The following is a 22,109-nucleotide window of genomic DNA, read 5'->3' on the forward strand; positions in this document are numbered from 1 at the left end:
CAGTGTGTGTGGATTGTTGAAGGTCTGTGTGCAGGCATTTGAGCTTTTTTTCTTTTGTATGCGTATGTGTGTGCGTGCACATCAAGGAGCTCCAAAGGATCCAGGGTAATTTCGGTGTCAGAGGAAAGTGTGATTGAGCAAGAAGCCTTTCAGCAGTGGGTCAAAGTAGCCACAGGCTGGAAGACTAGAGCAGATAAAAGGCAGAAGTCTTATTTGTCCCCTTGTTTTTTCTCCTTATTCTGACTTTTACTCCCTTTATAGTTAGCATTATTTATTTTCTCTAATCTAACCGGAAACCCGTATTTTACCGTTTTTAGCCTATTTTTTACAATACGTAATTTAACCATAAATTATTTTGTGAAGGTTTTAGCAAATCAGATTGCTTTACTGTGAGGATCTGATCCTCTGGAAATAATCCTGCAGGAATTTGTGCATGTGTGTGTGTGTCTGGGTGTGGGTGCATGCATGTGTGTGTGATTTATTGACCATCTGGCATAGACAGACCTGACGATGAATACAATCGCAACAGATTAGAATGAGGTGGAAGGGAAAGCTCCTTTTCTCTCCTTCATTTAACTCTGCCTTTCTTGCCTCCCTTGCTTCATTAAACCTGCTCCACTTCTTTACTTTGAATCCAAAAGCATGTGTGTGTGTGTGTGTTTATGCCTGGTATTTCTCAGGTCATGAGGAACTCTGTGTTTTTGCGTCGCCATGTCATAGATAGTGTATGTAAAAAATACATAAAGTAGGTCATTGGAGAGGGCCAGGATTTCATTCAAAATTATTTCCTTTGTTATTTTTGCAATGCTTAAAGAAGCTTGTATTGATGATTTCTTAATCTTTGTAAACAGTTATACTAATATTTTTAGTGGTGGGAGGGGGGGCAGCTGCCCCCTTGATTCTCCTGTAGCACCGCCCCTGGAAAAAAGTAAAAAAACTCATGCAAGAAGGAGCGCTACCGCAGGTCATGCCATTCCTCCCCACAGCCATCAGACTGTACAACACGGTGCTGCAGTGATACACCATGTAGGCACGCTGTGGTCCTTTTTCATTCATTCATTCGTTTATTAGATTCTTATTGTCGCAGTTGTTGTTTCTCAGTTGTTTTTTTGTTCTTATAACGGCTGTTTTTTTGGTGTGTACTTTACCTGTTCACTTATTTTTATCTATCCATCCATCCATCCATCCATCTATCTAATTTAACTTAAATACTGCACAGTTAAACCGAAAAACTTTAGGTCACTTTATTACTGGTCACTTTACTTTACTTGGTCACTTTACACTACTTGCTGTATGTCACTTTGCTGTTTTTCGGATGTCTTTTGTCTGTGCTGCCTATAACAAAAGGAATTTCCCCATCGTGGGATTTATAAAGTATTTTATTTTATTCTATTCTATTTCAGAAAAAAGTGTTTTATCTTCTGTCTTGCAAGAAAAATGATCAAGAAAGTTTTACAATGGCAAAATAATATAAGTTTAAAGAACCACTCCAAAGAAACTCATGTTTTTGTTGTTTTTAACATGTTCTTGTAGCGTTTTTCTGATGATGGAGGACGTATATAAAGAAAATTGCATTTCTGAGTTTTCCTTTATTATAATCGCTGCCAATTAGGAGCAGACAAAAAATGCAGTTGGAAAAAGCTACAGCCAGTGGGACCTAAAGCCTGCTCCTCTCAATTCCAATGCATGTGCTTGCAGACAAATAGATTCAAGTGAATCTTAATTTTTCATCATCTGTACAGCTAGATAGCTTCAACATTTTGCACCTGTAATGTTAGGTTGGGGGTGTGAGGGGCTGTAAACTAGTGGGGGAGCGTGTAAAGAAATGAATGATGGGAAACAGGAGCAGGCTTACTCTGCAACAACAGTCCTGCCCACAACTGAGATACAAGTTTCAAATGAACTGCTGCTCCGATTTTGGGTTAAAAACTACATCATCATAATGAAAAGAGGACAGGGAATGCTTTAACAAAAGATCAAAAGGCAATCTGAGTGGGACATTATATACAAATGTGCTGGTCACCAAAAGTGTTTTTGCAGTGTGACAAGAGAAGACATAAGATAAACATGTGCTATGATGGCCACCAAAGTTCTAGGCAGAGGTTACAAAGATTCACTCTAGTGTTCCTGCTGTATGTGACATCACAACAAAACTGCTGAACATGCATCCCCGCCTGGATCAGCTAAGAGTCCGCAATCATCGTAAAGAGTGTGAACTACCCAATGTCAAAAAGGCTAATGGGTGAAAAACGGCGTCACTTAAGGCTGAAGAGCAAACAGCCGAGAGGGGAAGAGGGAGCGCATGAAGGAAAAGAGAGGGAAAAAGGACAGGAAGAGTTTGGATTCCCCTCATCTCCTCGACTCCACTCTGCCTGGCAGTCATTCAGCACGAGTGGCTCTGACCCCTCTTTCTGGAACCCAGCATGACTGAGTGTTTGTGTGCATTTGTGGGTGGATAAATCCTCGTGTGGCTCCATTAGTTCATGTGTGTCTGGATTTGTTTAAACTGGGCTCTGCGTGAACGAAGCAGGAGTCACCCAGACCCTGATTTTTGGGCAGATTCCCTCATATGTTCACAGCTGCACTGTGACGTAGTCACTGCAGAGCTGCTGTTGTTTTTCTTTTTTTTTCTTTTTGAGGGGGCGGGCCATGAGGACAGAATGTGTCTCTACTACAGACTGATCCCCCTTGTGAAATTGTGTCTTTAGCAGATGAGGCAAACATGAAAAGCGCTGGATGCTGACCTTGAGAAAAGTCATACTGAGATGAGGGATGTTTTTTTTCCCAGGAATCCTTATCATTTCATGCTTTTTTTACACTGAAGAACAAATTATTCTGTAGCATTAAATATTTCATGGTTATTAGTCCCTTTTCTGATATTTATGTGCCTTTTTTGTTGTTTTGTTTACTATTAGTACAGGGTCACCACAATTGAGCTTGCTGCAGATTAGAATCATGAAATAATAATGGAACCTGTCTTCCTAACACTCCAACAAATGCAAATTAGCTTCCTATCTGTCTGAGGTGGCAGATTTAGGAAACAAGCATGACGATTTCCTCAGAAGGGGGACATTTCTGTCATCAGATTATGATGATGATGTAAGAAAAATCGTTTTAAAAATCAACGGAGAATGGAAGAATTACCCAATGCTATTTTAGAAATATGGACCAAAGCCAATAAATCATGTAAAAATTGGGTGATAATTGTATTTTAATAAAGTAGTTTTGACAAATTAGATAAATTTTTGCAAAATAATTTCATCCTAAGCAGAATAGCTTTTCAAGAAGCTTATTTTTTTTTCAAGATGTAAATGAACTTTAAAAAAAAAAAAACAGGCCAGTCTTGCAGAATTAATCTATTTATAACGATAAAACCTGGCATTTTCTGCCAGGCATTATTAGGATTTAAAGGGCCTATATCATGCTATTCTTAAGCTTTTCAGAGTAAACTATATTCAAATATAATCATAATATATTACTTTCGGCACACTAAATCCCTAATCACATTTTTAATGAAATATTTTCGCAGTTCATTTTCCAACCTGGAAATAAGACGACTTGATCTCTGAGACACCGCCTTTCATTCCACGTGGGAGCCGCCCATTTCATGACCTCAACCTAGAGTTGACCTTGGCAGCGTGTCTGCGTTTCGCACACGAACACAAACAACATCTAAACTTTTGCAAAGATGTGGATATTTTGCATATAAAATGAAAGCGTTTTAGCCAATCATCGCTAGCTCTGCAGAGAAAGTGGGTGTGTTAGCCTGGGAGAGATGCTGGAAGGAGATGTTCTCACTTTGTGATGTCACAATGTGAGAACCCGCTTATTTTCATGGATTGGAAGAGGCTGGTGCTCAGAGAACAAGTTTTTAGAGGAATACTTTGAGATGTTTGAATGAAGCAAAATATCACTTTGGGTTGTTTTTTTCATGAGGAATTAACATTATAATACACTTGAAAGCTCACAAATTTGATCTTGCATGACATAGGTTCTTTAAAAATGCATAAAATGGGTGAATTAAGGTTATAGAATAGAAGACAGATTCATTTAGTATATTTTCTACTATTTCTTGGTTCCTAAAACATCTTTTTAATCTAGCAATAAGGTTGCCTCATTTTGCTGAAAATCTTATGAATGAATAAAGTGTTGTCTCCAATATTCCATTTTAAACCGGTAACACATCTCAAAAAAGCATTACAGAATGAAAGCAGCAATTTTTTGCAAGACATTTGATTTCAAAGTTTAAGGAAATATAAAACGGAATAATGTATTTCCAAGCAACTGTTCTAGTTGTGTAAACACGCCTGGTGAGATGCATTAAAAAAAAAGTTTTCCTGAGAAGTGAGTGTAATATTGGAGCACTGAGGCAGTGGAACAGCCTTGATTGCACAAAACAAACCATTTCATTTTAAAATAATTACTTTGTGAAAGAGAAAACTGACATTGTCAACCTACTTTTTTTGAAATTATGCACCAAAAGTCTATTGATGTCAATCCCCTCAGCCCTTCAAAAATGATGGAGAATTCATTTAGCTGCAAAAATTCATGGTCAGAGTAAACCTTGACCATGAAACATTTATCTTTGTCATCTATTGAGGTGATGCTCTCTGTGGCAAAAACCTTTCTGAAGCCCAAAATAATAAGAAGCTTCTTCAAGCCATTGTCAAGAAACCTTGAAGAACACAGTTTACAGCAATGCAAAATACAAGAATTGCCATTAAATGAGATGAGTGAGTGCTGCTTAAGAGAATAAAAAGATCAAATTAAAAATTATAAATGTTTATGTACATTTTTTTGCTACTTGAGCTAAGCTATGAGTTTGCAAACGAAATAGATAAATGGTTTTATGACTGATTGTTAGTTGTTAACTGTTTTGGTTTAACCTCTTGTGCTATTTCAGATGCCTTTGACCAAGATCCCGATCTCAATTCATGATGTTACCATAGTGACCTTACTTAAAAATATATATTAAGTTCTGAAAAATGCATATTTTGACATCTAAAAAGCGGCACCACCTTTAAAGCCTTAAACTTTGACATATAATTTGCCGTTTTTACATTAAACATAAAAAGTAAAATAAAAAACTAAATTGAATTGGTTAGTTAAAAAGGGGCCCAAGTCCACAATTTTTCAAAATAGAGATATTATACGTTCCATGGTCTTCAAGGGAAAAGCTATCTGATTATGTGCAAAAAAGTCCCAAGTTCGTTGTAATGTATTGACTATGCTTGACATTTAAAATGCAGTAACCCTTGTGCTATCCTAGGAACTTTAACATTGGGAGTTGTGTCATCTAGACCCACTAGACAGTGCTTTGAACCTTTTTTCTTCAATGATTTGTGATCTTCACTGGTGTCCATGGATTACATGAAATCTTTCCACCTTTATCCACCTTTGTCATGGTAGGAATAACACGTCAATGTAAGGGTGGGGTCATCTAAGGCCGCATTTACACTGCAGGTTTTGATGCCCAAATCCGATCTTCTGACTATATCCGATTTTTTTGATGACCCGCTTACATCATCTTTTACAAGTGACCCGTATCCTATTTTTGCATTTACACTATACAATGCTGAAACTATCAAACGTGGACGTTCTGAGGACTACGTAACGTAGCAGCATTTCCGCCTTCCGCGGACCTGAGCACTGACCGCACAGATTTTATTACTGTTATATCATAACAGTAATAAAATCACATTTAGAAGATGCGTGTTTGTCCAATGGCAAACGTTTAGCATGGTGAAACACCCCCCCTTTTTGTTGTGTTTCTTTTGTGTAACTGCGGTTGTCATGGAGGCAACGCAGCGACGTAAGGAGGCGTTGCCGTGGGCAGTCCTGAGGGGATGCACGGGGGAGGAAAAAGAAGGGCTGTTCGGCCGGCTTATGTGCTCTCTCTGAGTTTTGAATGAGGAAGTGTTTGCAGACTTTGTGCTGTACTAACAGTTTGATCCAAGCAAAGAAATAAACGGCTTCTAGCCTGTTCCAGAGCAACGGTGTCCCGCTTCATTAGTTACCGTTTGCATCCAGACCGGGACCGGACCGGAAATAACAGCGGTTTCCAACAACTGTCTGAAGCCTGAGGCTGAAAGGTAACACGCTCACGGGGCTCCAGCTGTCCCAGAGCAGAAAAATCAGCGCACAAAAGCACCTTGATAAGTCATGTGATCTCAGTTGGTGGTGTCCTGAGTTGAAGTCACTGACGTACGACTCACATTTACTGGGGAATATCCGATTTGTCTGCTTACATGGCACACGCAAATGCACGTATCGGATTCGTATCCGATTTATTTCCACATATGAATGAGGCCTGTATCTGATCTGAGGAAATCGGAATCCATGCGCTTTTGTCCTGCTAACACGTTCACTGGTCATATCCGATCTGTGCCACATGAGAGGAATTGGAAATCGGAATTGGGTCACTTGAACCATGCAGTGTAATTGCGGCCTAAGATAGCAAAAGGGTTAAGTGCAAAATTCCTTGACTTGGGCCTCTCTTGCATGGGTTTTGCTTTATTTATCCCATAGATGGCAGCACATAGTTATCCAATTTGACAGCGCCCCTGTTTATTTCAAGAAGGACCCAAGTCCAGACACTTCAGTTTGCTAGTCCTCTGAAATTATAAAAATGAGGTGCTTCATATTATAGCATTTGTAAGCTATGAACTGATGCTAAATCTGGGTAAAGTTTTAATCATTTGGTGTAACCTCCCTTTAAGCTTTGCAATTAAAAATCATTTCCTGGAAAAACAAACCTCTTGGACTTGGGCCCCTTTTGAACTAACCGATTCAATTAGGTTTCCAGACTTAGAATTTTTTTATAACTAAAACAAAATAAAATGAGCATTTTCTAAATAAGCTGAGCACATAAACAAGAATATACTACTTTACATAAACTTACATTTCGTGATTCTTGCTGCCTTATGTTAATAAGAGTTATTTTTCTAAACTCATTGCTTGTTCCTGCATTTTCCTAATTATCTTATAAACAATCTGACAAAGCTGATAATTTTGTAACATTTCTAAAAAGATTACTAAAACCCTTATGAAGTAAAATTATCTTTTCAAGTGATTGAAGAATCCAAAAGCTTCAAATTAGTCAAATAATGCAATCATTATTTTTTAAATGGAAACGAAAACACACCCACGGAGATTAATGTTATAGATTTGCTTGAATCATATAACAAAATTCATAAACTTATTACATATTTGTAAATTCTTTCCCTCCATTAAATCTGTTATTAATATCCTAGATTTAAAATTGTAACAATGCTCCTCAAGCTTCAATCTGTAATAAGAATATTTTAGACTATTTTCTCATCACTAACTGTTGTAATTTGACCACTGTAACAATTTTTTTGATCTCTTTTTTTGCTTTTCAAAAATAACCTTCAGACACGGTTAAAAAAAATCTAAAAGATTAACTGAAAACTAGGGTTAAAAACCTTAAAACTCATATAAAAACCCAAAAAAAGAAAACAAGTTTCAGAAAAATGTTTATTTCTGTAGGTTTACCCTTCTAGCAAAAATTAATAACCATGAAGCATATTTTATTATTAAGGATATTTAAGTTTAAGTATAGCAAATAGACCATGTACATGGAGTGTAGTAAGTATACATACTGATACTTCTTCTAACTAAACTGGAACATTTTAAGTTTATAATAGTATACAAAAAACAAGTATACTGCCTCGATAACTAAGTATACTTGTAGTACATATAAATAGACTTTTTTTTGCCAAGGGTGATTCAAAATCAAGACTTATTCCTTACAAAAGGATTTATTCTCACAAGATATGACACTGTAATATTTTCCTTGTTGTAGATAATGAAGGTTTACTGGCCAGATAGTAGGAATATAAAGCAGTAACCACAGGGCAGAAGACAACAGTGTTCACTGTTTAATGGAGATGTTCCCCGTGAATCAGGGTGATGGATGTGCTGAACAGGCACTTTGGCTCCAAGGCTCTCAACAAACTGCAATATTTCCATCTAGTGGCAGAAAAAGAGAATGCCATACGGAAAATAACAGGAATAAATCAATGGATGCTGTTTAATTCCTGATTGTGCTGAATGTTCATGTCACGGACATTTTTCTAAATTACACAGAAACAAGGAAGGTAAGTAAAAACATTTCTGCAGCACTGATCAGTTTAGATATAAATATATATAAATATAAAATGACAATTGTTACTGACATGAAACTCAAATTGATCCAAATATTGAAGTCATTTCGAAACCAAAGATCCTCAATAAATGAAAATGTTAAATTCCAGGATGAAGATGTGTGCTATGCTGCCCTGGAAATCCAACAACCATCACTGAAACCAAAGAGGAAGAGGACTACTTGTCACGGGGAGCGGATAAGGGAGTACCCAGGTGCAGAGAAAGAGAGGAGGCAGGAGGTTGCAGGGGAACGGGGGCTTTAATAAACAAAACTAAAGACACAAAACCAAAACCACTGCATACGGCAGGCTAGAAACTTGAAACACTAAACACTCGAAAGACTCGAAACAGGGAGAGCAGACTTACATACTATGGACCAGCACAGGAGGAAGGGAATGACAAGACTTAAATACATACAGACAAACGAGACACAGGTGGAAACACTCAGGAAGGATGGGGACCAAAGTAAAACTCAAAACTACAACAAACCAGGAAACACCACAAAATAAAACAGGAAGTTAAACTCAAAACATCACAGAACAAAAAGGAAACAAGGCACAAGGGCAAAGAAACAGAAACCGTAACACTACTCCGACTTCTGGCATGTATTCTGCTATCAATACATCTCAGCTGTAGAACATTCTCCACATATGAGTCCACAATAGGAAAACTAGCAAAGCTCTTTATATACATGTTCTTAGGTATTTTGTTATCCCTTTTTTTTTTTGCAGTACGCTTAAAAATTGTAAATATCATTACTGTTTGCTAATTAAAAGCAAACTGTTTGTACCTAATGTGTCTGCAGTCTCCTTAAATGACCAAAGATGGAAAGCAATTCTTCATTGTTTCCGCTTAAAAAGTCTATCAATTTCACCAAAAGCAAACTGGTTTCTAAAGCTTTTCTGAGGTTTATTGCTTTTTTTCTATTATAACAACAGTGGACCAGGGTAATAGACACCAAGGTATTGAAAAGGACCCCTTTCTTCACAAATGTTAGTGGAAGTAGACTGAATGGCTGGGTGCTCAATTTTGTAAAATTGTATCCTGGTGATTGATAAACCTGAACTCTATTTTTTTATAGAGTTGGCAATACAAGCATTTTGGAGAAGTAGAGTGTTTATAACCAGTTTTTGCCTTTTTTTGCTTTTTCACATTTAACACTCGAGTCTTCATTTATTTATTTATTTTTTAACTTGTCCTATCCAACAGCTGAGCAAACAGATGAGAGCTGAAGGCCTCTTGTTTTGGACATATTTTACTTTTACAGTATGTCTACACACAGGCACACACACACACACACACACACACACACACACACTCAAATGCTACCAACATTCCTGCTAGCTCCAAAAACGTCCACACACAAACATGTCAAGATGTACTCAATACAACTACAATGTTCACACACGCATACTTATGCCTTCAGAAAGTGTGAAACATTTCATTCAGTCATGCAAACTACCATGTAAAAGGAAGGAGAGAGAGGGCCCGGTCATCCCCACACCAAGGCCCCCGCAGTAGCAGCAGCGGCAGCCAGGAAACCCCCAACACCCACACGGTAGCAGAAAGAGAACAACTGCCCGCTGGCAAATACATCCGCCACTCGGGCCAGGCCAACAGGACCGCCACAGGGACCACAAAGCCAGAAAGCAGGGAAGCATACGGGGATAGAGAGTGCAAGCCAGGATCCCCCAAGGGAGAGCCTTAATTACCCCACGCTCCAGGCAGCCACCCACCCGACCCTGGGTTGGTTCAGGTCGGGTTGGCCCGACCAGGCTCCCCCACAGTTGGAAATTTGGAGAAGGCTGGGCTTGAGGGCAAGGGCCAGAACCCACACCACAGGGACATGGAGACCCCAGGGCTCAGATGTGATGTGATCCCCGGCTCATGGTCTTCCCAGACAACTCAGGGATCTCTCCCTGCATCTCTCCCTGGGCCCTGAAAGTCAGCACCCAGGGAACATGGCTGCCGCTGCCGAGGGCCTGGTTTCCCGAGCCAGAGATGGGGTAGGGGACAGATGGTCCAAGGTCCCACCTTCCTTGTGTAATGTGTGTGTTTGTAAGGATGTATGTGTGTTGGAGTGCATATTTTTCAGGTGTAAAGGGTGTGTGTCCTAAAGGGTGCAGTTAAAATTGGCGAATTGGCTGGTAGGGTACTGAGAGGACATCTACTGCTGGCTGGCAGTGATATCCAAGCCCCCACCCCCCCCCCCACCCACCAAGGGTCCAACGTGTCTAAGGTGCAATTAAAACCGAGAGGTAGGGGCTCTTCCTCACGACAACCATGGGAGGGGGACCACTGCCAAGTAGCTCCTCCCCTCGAGGTGCATCATAGGCTGACAACCGGCCCATTACCCTAATAAGTAGTTATATGAGGAAGAGGGTAAGTCGGGGAAAGCTGGAAGACTGTCCCCCGGTGGTGGTCGAGTCCCCATTTAAAGAAACACGAAACAAAGGTTCTAATACGCTGTTTCAGGAAACAAAATGTCCTATTTGTAAGCATTATTTACTTCAACCAGACGCTTTCCAGGAAGTGAGAGAAACTTACACTGACCGTAAATAAGGCTCAGCCACAGTCTAAATGTTAGAATTAACAGGAAACCCACACTGACAAGCTATGAGCCTCAAAAAAGCCTAATGACGCAAACAGGTTAGACTTGTAGATAACTGTAGTCTTACTGAAAAGATTTCTTCCAAATTAAACTTTCACCAGACAAAACATGTTTATTGCATGTTTAGAATTGATTTAATTGTACATTTTGTACAAATAAATGATGGTAAAACTAGCCTAAATAAACTTATGTAGACAGGAAGCCCACTGGCATAATATGCAGCCTCTCACCCAGCGGTAACAGTTTCACATGCGAGCTGATTCAACACACAGATAAGTGCAAAGTCTCTGTGAGTTCTACCTGTTAGGATGAAAGATCAGGTTAAAAAAGACACCACTGAGTATTCTAGGTATTTTATTATCCAACTTTATGTTAAATGGATATAATTAAAATGTCCTTTTTTATATAATGTAATGTTTTTTAAACTGTCAGCTCCTCCTTCTGGCTCGTGTTCTTTTGGTGCTGATTTTTGTAAAGAGAACAAAACTTTAAGAACAAATTCTGAACTAGACCAGAAAAAAAGGACAAGTTTCTTTCTTTGTGGTTGTTTATTTAAAGATATTCTTACATCATATTTACAAAAAGTACAAAGTCAAACCAAATGGAAATCTTTTGGCATGTAAAGCTCACAGGAAACCCACAACGACAACAGCCCCTTAAACAACTGCAGATTGAATCATGCAGACAGATGGAAAGAGCAGATAAGTTTGATCTATTGTACTTAAATGTTGTTGTCACCTTTCAAGACATCCCTTCAGGATTCACCAGAGCAAATCAAGTTATCGCAGTAATGGGAGTTACTTACACACAAATAAGTGCATTTTTTTTTAATCCCACTAATCTCATTTTTATTTAAAATCTATTATGTAAGGGATGATGCCTGATGAGGTGTCCTTTTGACACAAGGCAGAACACAGGACTGGACTCAGATGCAGAGATTTAGATCGTTTTAATTTCTTAGATCTTGATAAACTAGGCTTGGCTTTGTCAAGGAGAAAACAAGACAATCAGGCACAGGACACAGGGAAACTCTGGCTATAAATACATGAGGAGGGGAAGCACAGGTGGAAACGATCAGGGATGACGAGGCAGGCTCAGCTGTGGGGAAACAGACAAGGGAAGGGAGAGGAAGGACTGAAACGAGAGGTGAGTTAAACCTACAAAATAAAACAGGAAGTTAAACGCGAGACAACACCAGAGACTGACAGGAACTTGACGAGACATGACAGAACCGCCCCCTTAAGGACCGACTCCTGACGGTCCAGGAGCCCCGGACCTGAAGAAGTCCGTCAGGAGAGACATGTCCACACTGAAGCGTTCCGGGATCCACTGCCGCTCCTCCGGACCGTAACCCTCCCAGTCCACCAGAAACTGGCGACCCCGGCCCCTCTTCCTGACGGCCAGTATTTCCCGGACTGTGTACACCGGACCCCCTCCCACCATTCTGGGCGGAGGAGGAGGCTCCGCAGGAGGCACCAGGGAACTGTCCACCACCGGCTTGATGTTGCTAACGTGGAACGTGGGATGGACTCTGAGGGACCGGGGCAGACGAAGACGAACCGCAGCAGGATTGATGACCTTGGTGATGGGAAATGGCCCCACAAACCGCGGGGCCAATTTCCTACTCGGGACGTGTAGATTATGATTCTTGGCCGAGAGCCAGACCTTCTGTCCGGGATGGTAATCTGGAGCGGGACGCCTGCGGCGGTCAGCAGCCGTCTTGACCCTGTCCCGTTGTCTTTCCAGGACCTGTCGAGCGGCAGCCCAGATGCGACGACAGCGGCGGACCAGGGCGTGGACCGACGGAACCGAAACCTCAGATTTCAGCACCGCAAACAGAGGGGGTTCGTAGCCGAAGACGCACTTGAAGGGCGAGAAGCCTGTAGCCGAGGTGGGTAAGGTGTTGTGAGCGTACTCCACCCAGACCAGATGCCTGCTCCATGTCGAGGGATTCTGGGAGACCAAGCACCGGAGGCCGGTTTCCAGCTGTTGGTTGAGGAGTTCAGTCTGGCCGTTGGACTCCAGATGGTAACCTGAGGTCAGGCTGGCCTTAGCGCCGATGAGCCGACAGAACTCCCTCCAGAACCGGGACACGAACTGCGGACCCCGGTCCGATACAATGTCCTTGGGGAAACCATGGTACCTCACGATCTGGTTCAGGAAAATGTCAGCTGTGGCCCTGGCCGAAGGCAGTCTAGGCAGGGCGATGAACCTGACCATTTTTGAGAACCGGTCCACAACCAACAAAACAGTGTTGTGACCACGTGAGAGGGGAAGGCCTGTGACAAAGTCCATGGAGACATCCGCCCACGGTCTGGAAGGGATGGGAAGAGGCTGTAGGAGTCCCATGCGTCGTCCGGTGGATGACTTATTCCGGGCACAGACTGAACAAGCGGAAACGTACTCCCGGACCTCCTGCTCCATGCATGGCCACCAGAACCTCCGGGAGATGGCGTGCATAGTCCGCCGCACTCCCAGATGACAGGAAAGCAGTGAGGCGTGGGCCCAGTGAATCACCCTTGAGCGTAGGTTCGGAGGAGCGAACAGGCGATTCCTCGGGCACCCACTGGGCGTCAGCACCCCACCGTTAGCCTGCCTTACCTCTGATTCTATCTGCCAAGACACTGCTCCAACCACACAAGTCAGCGGAAGGAGAGGTTCCGGTTCTTTGGCAACAGGCGCGGGGTCGAATCGGCGAGACAGGGCATCCGGCTTGACGTTCTTGGACCCCGGCCTGTAAGAGAGGATAAAAGAAAAGCGGTCAAAGAACAGTCGCCAACAAGCCTGGCGAGCGTTAAGTCTCTTAGCGTTCCGGATATACTCAAGATTTTTATGGTCCGTCCAGATGATGAAGGGGTGCTCGGCCCCCTCCAACCAATGCCGCCACTCCTCCAGAGCCACCTTGACCGCCAGCAACTCGTGGTTGCCGACATCATAATTGCGTTCTGCCGATGACAGACGCCGAGACAGGAAAGCACAGGGGTGCATCTTCCCATCCTGTTCAGACCGTTGGGACAGGACGGGTCCGATCCCCTCATTGGACGCATCCACCTCCACCACGAACTGCCGGTGTGGGTCAGGCAGGGTAAGCAGCGGAGCCGATGTGAACCGGGGTTTCAGAGCTCGGAAGGTGGTCTCGGCCGCCGGTGTCCATTGGAACTGCATACGTGGAGACGTGAGGGCATGGAGGGGCGCAGCAATGGAGCTGAAGCCCCGGATAAAGCGTCGATAAAAGTTCGCAAGCCCCGGAAACTGCTGGAGTTTCTTACGGCTGTCAGGAGACGGCCAGTCCATCACTGCGCTGACCTTGGCAGGATCCATCTCCACTGTTCCTGCAGACACTATGAACCCTAAAAAGGCGACGGTGGAGACATGGAACTCACTCTTCTCTGCCTTAACATAGAGATGATTCTCCAGTAGCCACTGAAGAACCGCAGAGACATGGGAGACGTGAGAGTCTAGGTCGGGGGAGTAAATAAGGATGTCGTCTAAATAGACGTACACGAATCGGTCCAAGAAGTCTCTGAGTACGTCATTTATCATGGCCTGGAACACTGCGGGAGCGTTGGTGAGCCCAAAAGGCATGACCCGGTATTCATAATGTCCTCTGGGTATATTGAAACCGGTCTTCCACTCGTCTCCTTCCCTGATCCTGACCAGATGATAGGCGTTACGGAGATCTAGTTTGGTAAACACCTTGGCCTGCTGGAGCTGGTCAAAAACAGAGGACATAAGTGGTAACGGATATCTGTAGTCTGTAGTCTATGCAGGGTCTGAGGGTCCCATCCTTCTTCCCGACGAAGAAGAAGCCTGCTGCAGCTGCGGATGAGGAAGGACGGATGAGGCCCGCTGCCAGAGAGTCATCGATGTACTTATCCAGAGCCTGACGTTCGGAAGCTGAGACTGGATACAGACGCCCTTTTGGAATAGTGGAACCTGGAACCAGGTTAATGGCACAATCGTAGGGGCGATGAGGTGGAAGACTCAGAGCTTACTGAAGACCTCCGCCAGATGATGGTAACACGGGGGTACCTTCTTCAGGTCCGGGGTCTCTGGACCTGAAGCAGGATGAACAGGTTTATAGTTCATGTTATTTCATTTACCTGGGGGTCTGGAACTTTGGTGTTTGTCACAATCTGGCCCCCATTCCAGAATTTTCCCCGTTGACCAGTCCACTCGGGGACTGTGCTCACACAACCAAGGATACCCTAGGACCAGCTGCCTTGAGGAGCACTTGAATAGGTGAAATGACATGAATTTAGTATGGTTATTTATGGACAGTCAGAGAGGTTCAGAGACGTGAGTGATGTTAAAAAGACCTCTTCCGTGAAGACCACGGGCCTTGATAGGTCTGTCTAGGAGTTGAGGTTTTAGTCCTAAACCGACTGCCAGCTTCCAGTCCATTAAGCTGACGTCAGCCCCTGAGTCTATGAGTGCTGTGAGAGCTGTGGTGACGCCGTGGTGGGTCACCACTAGGGGCGTGAGGCTCCGTGTGCGTCTGTCTGCAGCGGTGATTTGACTCACCGTCGCAGGGTTCTTCATGGGGCAGGAGAAAACCAAACGACCGTGCTCTCCGCAGTAGAAGCACAAACCCTCCCGCTGGCGGCGCCTTCGTTCCTCCGTCGTAAGTCGCGCACGTCCCACCTGCATGGGTTCGTCACTGCGGTCCGCTGAGGAACGATGCGGATCAGCCGTGAAACGAGGGAAATCCCTCCTGTCCGTGAACTCAGCCCAGTGAGAAGACCCGCCTCCTGAGGGTCCGCTGCTGCGTCGGGAAGCCAGCTCACAGATCCGGTTGTCTGTTTGGATGGCCAGACCGATCAGGGAGTCCAGACCCAGAGGTAAGTCCAAAGGTATGAGCTGCTCCTGGATGCGCGGAGCCAAACCCTTGAGGAATACGTCATACAGCGCCACCGAGTTCCACCCGCTCTCGGCCGCTAAGGTGCGAAATCGAATGGCGTAATCACAGACAGAGTCCCCACCTTGGCTATTGCTGGTCAGCTCCCGCGCTTTGTCCCGGCTGGTAGACACCAGATCGAACGTGGTCTGAAAAGCCTCCTGGAATGCAATGAGAGACGAACAGAGCGGAGAGTCGAGAGCCCACTCGGCCATGGCCCAAGCACGAGCCCTCCCCGATAAATGGGAGATCATGAAGGCGATCCGAGCTCTGTCTGACACAAAGGCATGGGGGGAATGTTCAAAATGAATGGAACAGTCTGTCAGAAAGGGCTTACATAGTCCCTGCTCCCCCGAGTAACGATCGGGGGGGGCTATCTTGATTTCCTGAGTCCTGGCAGGCATGGTGGGAGAGGGAGGAACAGGGATGGATGCAGAAGCACCCGGAGGTGTGGTGATCCAGGGCGGACCCTGGCGGAGATCCTGAACATGGGTGGAGACCTGCACCATGTGAGATGCCAGGGCCTTCTGGAAGTCCTCCTGCTGAGAAAGGCGGGCTTCCAGGGGTTGTAGAACTGAAGTTAAATCGCTGCGCTCTGCTGAGTCCATTCTGGCCTGATTGTACTGACACAAGGCAGAACACAGGACTGGACTCAGATGCAGAGTTTTAGATCGTTTTAATTTCTTAGACCTTGATAAACTAGGCTTGGCTTTGTCAAGGAGAAAACAAGACAATCAGGCACAGCACACAGGGAAACTCTGGCTATAAATACATGAGGAGGGGATGCACAGGTGGAAACGATCAGGGATGATGAGGCAGGCTCAGCTGTGGGGAAACAGACAAGGGAAGGGAGAGGAAGGACTGAAACGAGAAGTGAGTTAAACCTACAAAATAAAACAGGAAGTTAAACACGAGACAACACCAGAGACTGACAGGAACTTGACGAGACATGACACCTTTATAAGAAAATAAATGACAACTCAAAGACCTGATCGTGTCGGATGATTTATTCCGCAAAGTCCATTCATTTCTGACACTAGACAACAATAAAAAGCGGACCATTTGCATTGCGCCTCGTTGTCATGGTAACAGCTACAGAGCCCTGCACCGACCTTATTCTGCTGCAGCTGAGGAGAGTGGTATATGTACTGATTATCATGATAAGTTAAGCAATGCATCATTTGAAAGGGTAAGTTCATCTTCTCTGGGGCCTCTTCCTCATGTTTCATTTCCTCCTGAAGCTGCATTCACACTCAATGCTTTTTGAGCCAATCAGGGATCCAGCTTTAGCCATGTGACGTTTTAAGTGATTCAACCAGTTTGTAGAATACAAATCCAATATAGAAGATTGATGTGAGTGTTTGACGTCCTGAACTTGCATCCATTTTCTTGATCTGCTGCACCCATTTCTGAGCTGCAAGGTTGCCCGAGCCTGTTCTGGCTACTGTTTGGCGAAGGCGGGATAGACCCTATAAAGGTCGCCAGCCTGTCACAGGGCACAAGGGGTTGAAGCAGTCATGCTCACTATGCCAGCTGCTGGGCGGTTGGTTGGCGGGGTATTTTTGTTCAATTCAATTCAATTCAATTTTATTTGTATAGCCCAAATTCACAACAACAGTCGTCTCGATGGGCTTCGTATCGGCAATTGAAAAGTAAAACATAATATCAAAAGGATATATATATATATACACTATACCCGTATGACGTTGTTACACTTTATTCTAAACCTAAGTAATATTTTATTGATAAGATAATCAAGGTTTACTGCCCAGACACTAAGAATAGAAAGCATTCACTACAGAGCAGAAGACAACAGTGTTTACAGTGTTTTTGGGAGTGTTCATGTTGAATCCAGGGGATGAATGTGCTGAACAGGCACTTTGACTCCCAACAAATAGCAATATCTCCTTCTAGTGGCACAAAAAGAGAATGTAATGTTATGGAGGTATAAAAATGCCTTATTTGGGTGGACTGTATAGATTACATTTGAAAAATAGTAGTAATGACTCATTGTTATTTAGATAAATATTTGAAAACCACACTTTACATTTTCCCACTGATTTTGCCACAAAACTAAACAAAGATGAACTATGTTTAACCTCTTAATGTCTCAATTTATTTCCAATTATATAAAAACTATTCTTCAGTGTTTCCAAGGTGATACTAAATGAGGCTTAGATTTAATGGAATGTTGCAAATAAGCGACATATGGTGCAAAAGGATTAAAACAAGGTATTATAAGTAACCCATTTTAACCAAAATAAAAAGATAAATGGCTAATTTTTATAGGCCTATGTTTGCACATAGTGATGCAGAGAGGTCTGAGCTAAAGTGGCATACCTCAAAAACCTAATAGTTGTGGTAGCACACAGTAGCATCAAGACATGAAAACTGCAAAGATGCTTGTTTCTAAAAGCAAACACGTTGCAAACACATGTTGCTGCTCTTTAGATGCAAAGTCACTGTGATGCAAACCTGCATCTTGGCTGGACACACATTAAAATTATGTACATTTTGTCTATTCAAATGGTAAATGGTGTATACTTATATAACGCTTTTCTACCCTATTTCGAAGGCCCAAAGCTCTTTACAGTCACAGTCCCTTCACCCATGCACAGACAGATTCACACACGCATTCACACACTGAAGGCGGCTCCACTGCCGAACACTGGTACCAACCTTCTACGAGAGGCAAGGTGGGGTTCGCTGTCTTGCCCAAGAACACTTGGACATGCAAAGGCGAGAATTTTAATTTGCAATTACTGTCATGGGTCGGCCGCCCTACCGCAGCATCACTGCCGCCAGTACTGCAAAAGTTTAAAAGAACAGTAAAAATATGTTAATGTTCAAATATGATCAGTAAATTTTATTTAGATACTGGTTCAGAATGAAGGTGTAAGAAAAAGAAGGACATGAAGGGAGGAAACAGCAGTCCTGATTTCCAAGAAATTTGGACAATCTTTCTTATTGAAATTGCACCAAAGCTTCACTTAAAGGGTGTTGGTACGACAAAAAAAAGTAAATATTTGAAATGTACCTCAGTTTTGTAAGCTTTGGTTTCATCCTCACCACGACAAACGCAGCCCAGAGAGAAACATGAAACACCATAGGAGCTATAAGCAGTTTTAACAGCCTTCTTTATGTGGTTTGACTCTGTTGAATAGGTTTTATAAGAATAAATGTATATGTATTAAAATTTCAACAAAGACCCAGAAGTCATTTTGTTACTGAAAGACTGCCAATAAGATCATCCGTGTTTGATGTTGGTGATTCCCAGTGTTTGTGCAGTAAATATATTGCATATAGAGCAATTAAATCTGGCAGAGAAAACAACATGAAAGACACTATGATGGGTTTGAAATTTAAGATCTTATCTGTCAAAATAATTGTAGACTTGTAAACCAATGTTGATCTGACGTAAAGAGAAAGTTACGGGTGAGAAACATTGAAGACATTAAATCTATCCAAAGATGACATTTCATACTAAGTAAACAAAAGTAATAAAGAAAATTCAACAAATTTGACATCTACTAAGTGGTTTGATATTTTCCAAATAGACAATGTCACGTGTCATGATGCTACCCAAAATGAATTATTTGACTTTGTTCCACAAAAAAAATTCTGTCAGGACTGAACATTAGTTCTTAATTTTGCACTGGAATGCTGGCATTACAGCTTTAACATAATCAAGGAGTCTCATCTTGATAATGATCAAGACTGTTATTTTTGGATTCAAACCAGCGTAGAGACCACAGAAAAAGAATGTTCCACTTAACCGACCAATCAAAAGCTGCGTCCCCTTCAGTGGAAAATCTGCGTAACTCAAGCTAAAGCTGTGAACACATCTGCTGTAAGAAACACCCGTACTCTTTACTGTTCATGATAACATCACTCATGGATCCTCTGCACATCATTCTGCCTTTTTCTCTGGGGTAACTTGTTCTTTTACTATCAGTCATAGTTGATTACGATTATTTTTTAACGACTTTACTGAATGTTATTTACAGTTATGAAAGAAATGATTTTTTTAATGTCATCTGTCTTCCAGGAACAGTTTCCTGCAGTTTTGACTGGACTTCTGCATCCGTGTCTGAGGTGACAGTCAGACATGGAGACAACATCACTCTCTATTGTGACTGTAAAATGGGAGACAGAGAACCGCCTGTGTAGTTCAGAAACTGTTTCAATGAGAGCCATCCTGTTCTTGTTCTAGATAGAGTATTTCTTTGCAAATTTAGGGAAAACTCGGTTTATATGGACAAATAATGATTCCTCTAAATCCTACGACCTGACGATCATCAATGTCACCTATTCTGATGAAGGTTTCTACTTTTGTGGAACTAAAGGAAAGAAGGTGGAAGACAAAGAAAAAATTGATATAAAGATGTGGTTTAATTACAGCAACATCGTGAGGAAACTTTCCATCAGTGAGTATTATACCAAAGTGTTTTTTTTATATTGTTTCATCTGAAAATGCAAATGTTAGGGAAAAATAACAATTTGGTCAATTTACATAGATATTCATATTTTCTGCTGTAACTCTCGTCATGATCTGAACCTTGAATTTTCTTATAAATATTCATTTGTGAACATTTTTTAATACTAATTTTAAAACGTTCCTTAATTGTTTAAGAAACTGTAACAGCTTTTTTTTGTTTTCTATCGAGATTCCAACAGGCCTCATAACTGTACCAGTGACAGTCAGCAGAACGATGGTGTGTGCTGGAAGCTGCTCTTCTCTGTGTGTCCGATCGTTTCTGTTCTCTCTGCTCTCCTTTCTGTTCTGGTTTACAGGATTTGTCAGAAATCAGGTATCTGCTGATCATATTCCTCCAATTGTTTCATCAGTTTAAAGGTTGATGCTGCACCTAAACATAAATCACACATGTTTGATGATTAAAATGATTTGTTCTCATTTCTACAGCTACATCTTCTCAAAATTCTGGAAAAAAAGAAAACACAAGAAATCTGACAAGACACACTCAAGAACAAGTAAGCAGCACCAATAGCTCATTAGGATTTTAAAGGTCTGTGGTTTGTGTGTTATTGTGATTTTAAAAATACTTCTCTACCTTTGTTACCTTCAGTAAGGCCGTGCAGTAACAAATTCCAGTCACTGATGGATACACACATTCACAAGCTGACGGCGGCAGAGCTATCGGGCGAGGTGCAGCTAGCCAGACCACCAGCAGCAATGTGGGGTTCAGTGACTTTCCAAAAAACACTCTGACACATGAACCTGCAACTTTAGAAGCAGAAGTCAATCTTTTTTTTTACATCTGTTTACGTTTAAAGTCCCATTAGTTCAAGGTGTGTAAAATTTGTTGACCCATCTCATTGGGGAGTGGTAAACTGCAAACCCAGCTGCGCTCGGAAACCCATTGGTGGTTTAACCCTCCCAATCCAATCACTTAGTGCTGAGGGTCAAGCACTGGTTCCCATTTTTAGAGTTTTTGGCATGGATTGGTGTGGATTTGAATTTATCACCCTCCAGTTTCAGGCTGGGCAACATTACCACAAGGCCACAGAGCTGGTTTACTAGAGTTTTGTAATTTTAGGCCTATGGAACAGGAAAAAGAAAAGGGAAAAACGTTTTTCACAGCTTAACATGACAGGTTAAGTTACTGATGAAGAGTAACTTGGACCCAAAGATCATGGACAATTACAGACCTGTATCCAACCTACCATTTTTAGGAAAAATTATTGAAAAACTTGTTTTTATTCAATTACATGATTTTTTAAATGAACATAATGTTCTTGAAAAGTGTCAGTCTGGTTTTAGGACAAATCACAGTACTGAGACGGCCCTTTTCAAATTTTTAAATGATCTCAGACATAATTATGACTCGCAGAAACTTTCTGTTCTGGTGCTGCTGGATCTGAGTGCCGCCTTTGATACAGTGGATCACCAGATTTTAATTGACAGACTTAGGAGTCGGGTCGGCCTCTCAGGAACTGCTCTTAACTGGTTTCACTCCTATCTCACAGATAGACACTTTTTTGTAAGTATGGATACTCGTTCCTCAGGAGTCCATGAAATAGGTTGTGGGGTTCCCCAGGGTTCAATCTTGGGTCCAATACTTTTTAACTTGTATATGTTGCCTCTTTGGGATGTCATCAGGAGACACGGCGTTGACTTTCACAGCTATGCTGATGATACACAGCTTTACATCGCCGTGTCTCCTGATGACCTTGAACCTGTCAACACTCTTTTAAACTGCATTTTAGATATAAAGCTGTGGATGGCATAAAACTACTTGCAGCTCAACCAGGACAAAACTGAAGTTTTAATCATTGGTCCTGAAGACAAGAGAGAGATGATTTTACCCAAACTTAGGAATTTTAAATCTTCTCAGTGTGTGAGAAACCTGGGCGTTCTTTTTGACTCTGAGCTGAATTTTACTCCTCACATCAGAAACATTGTGAAAATAGGAT

The 22,109-nt window shown here is 42.3% G+C and overlaps 1 long non-coding RNA gene across 1 annotated transcript; it reads left to right on the plus strand.

Annotated features, from left to right (window-relative positions):
- The first annotated feature begins 20,341 nt into the window (after positions 1 to 20,341).
- Positions 20,342 to 21,256, plus strand: LOC144990452 (uncharacterized). The gene is made up of 3 exons (XR_013654441.1): positions 20,342 to 20,485; positions 20,599 to 20,666; positions 20,762 to 21,256. It is a non-coding gene; the product is annotated as an uncharacterized LOC144990452 (long non-coding RNA).
- The last annotated feature ends 853 nt before the right edge of the window (positions 21,257 to 22,109 follow it).

This window comes from Oryzias latipes, assembly GCF_053564925.1.
Source record: "Oryzias latipes strain Hd-rR chromosome 1 unlocalized genomic scaffold, Olatipes_Hd-rR_3.1 chr1_Y".
NCBI lineage: Eukaryota > Metazoa > Chordata > Actinopteri > Beloniformes > Adrianichthyidae > Oryzias > Oryzias latipes.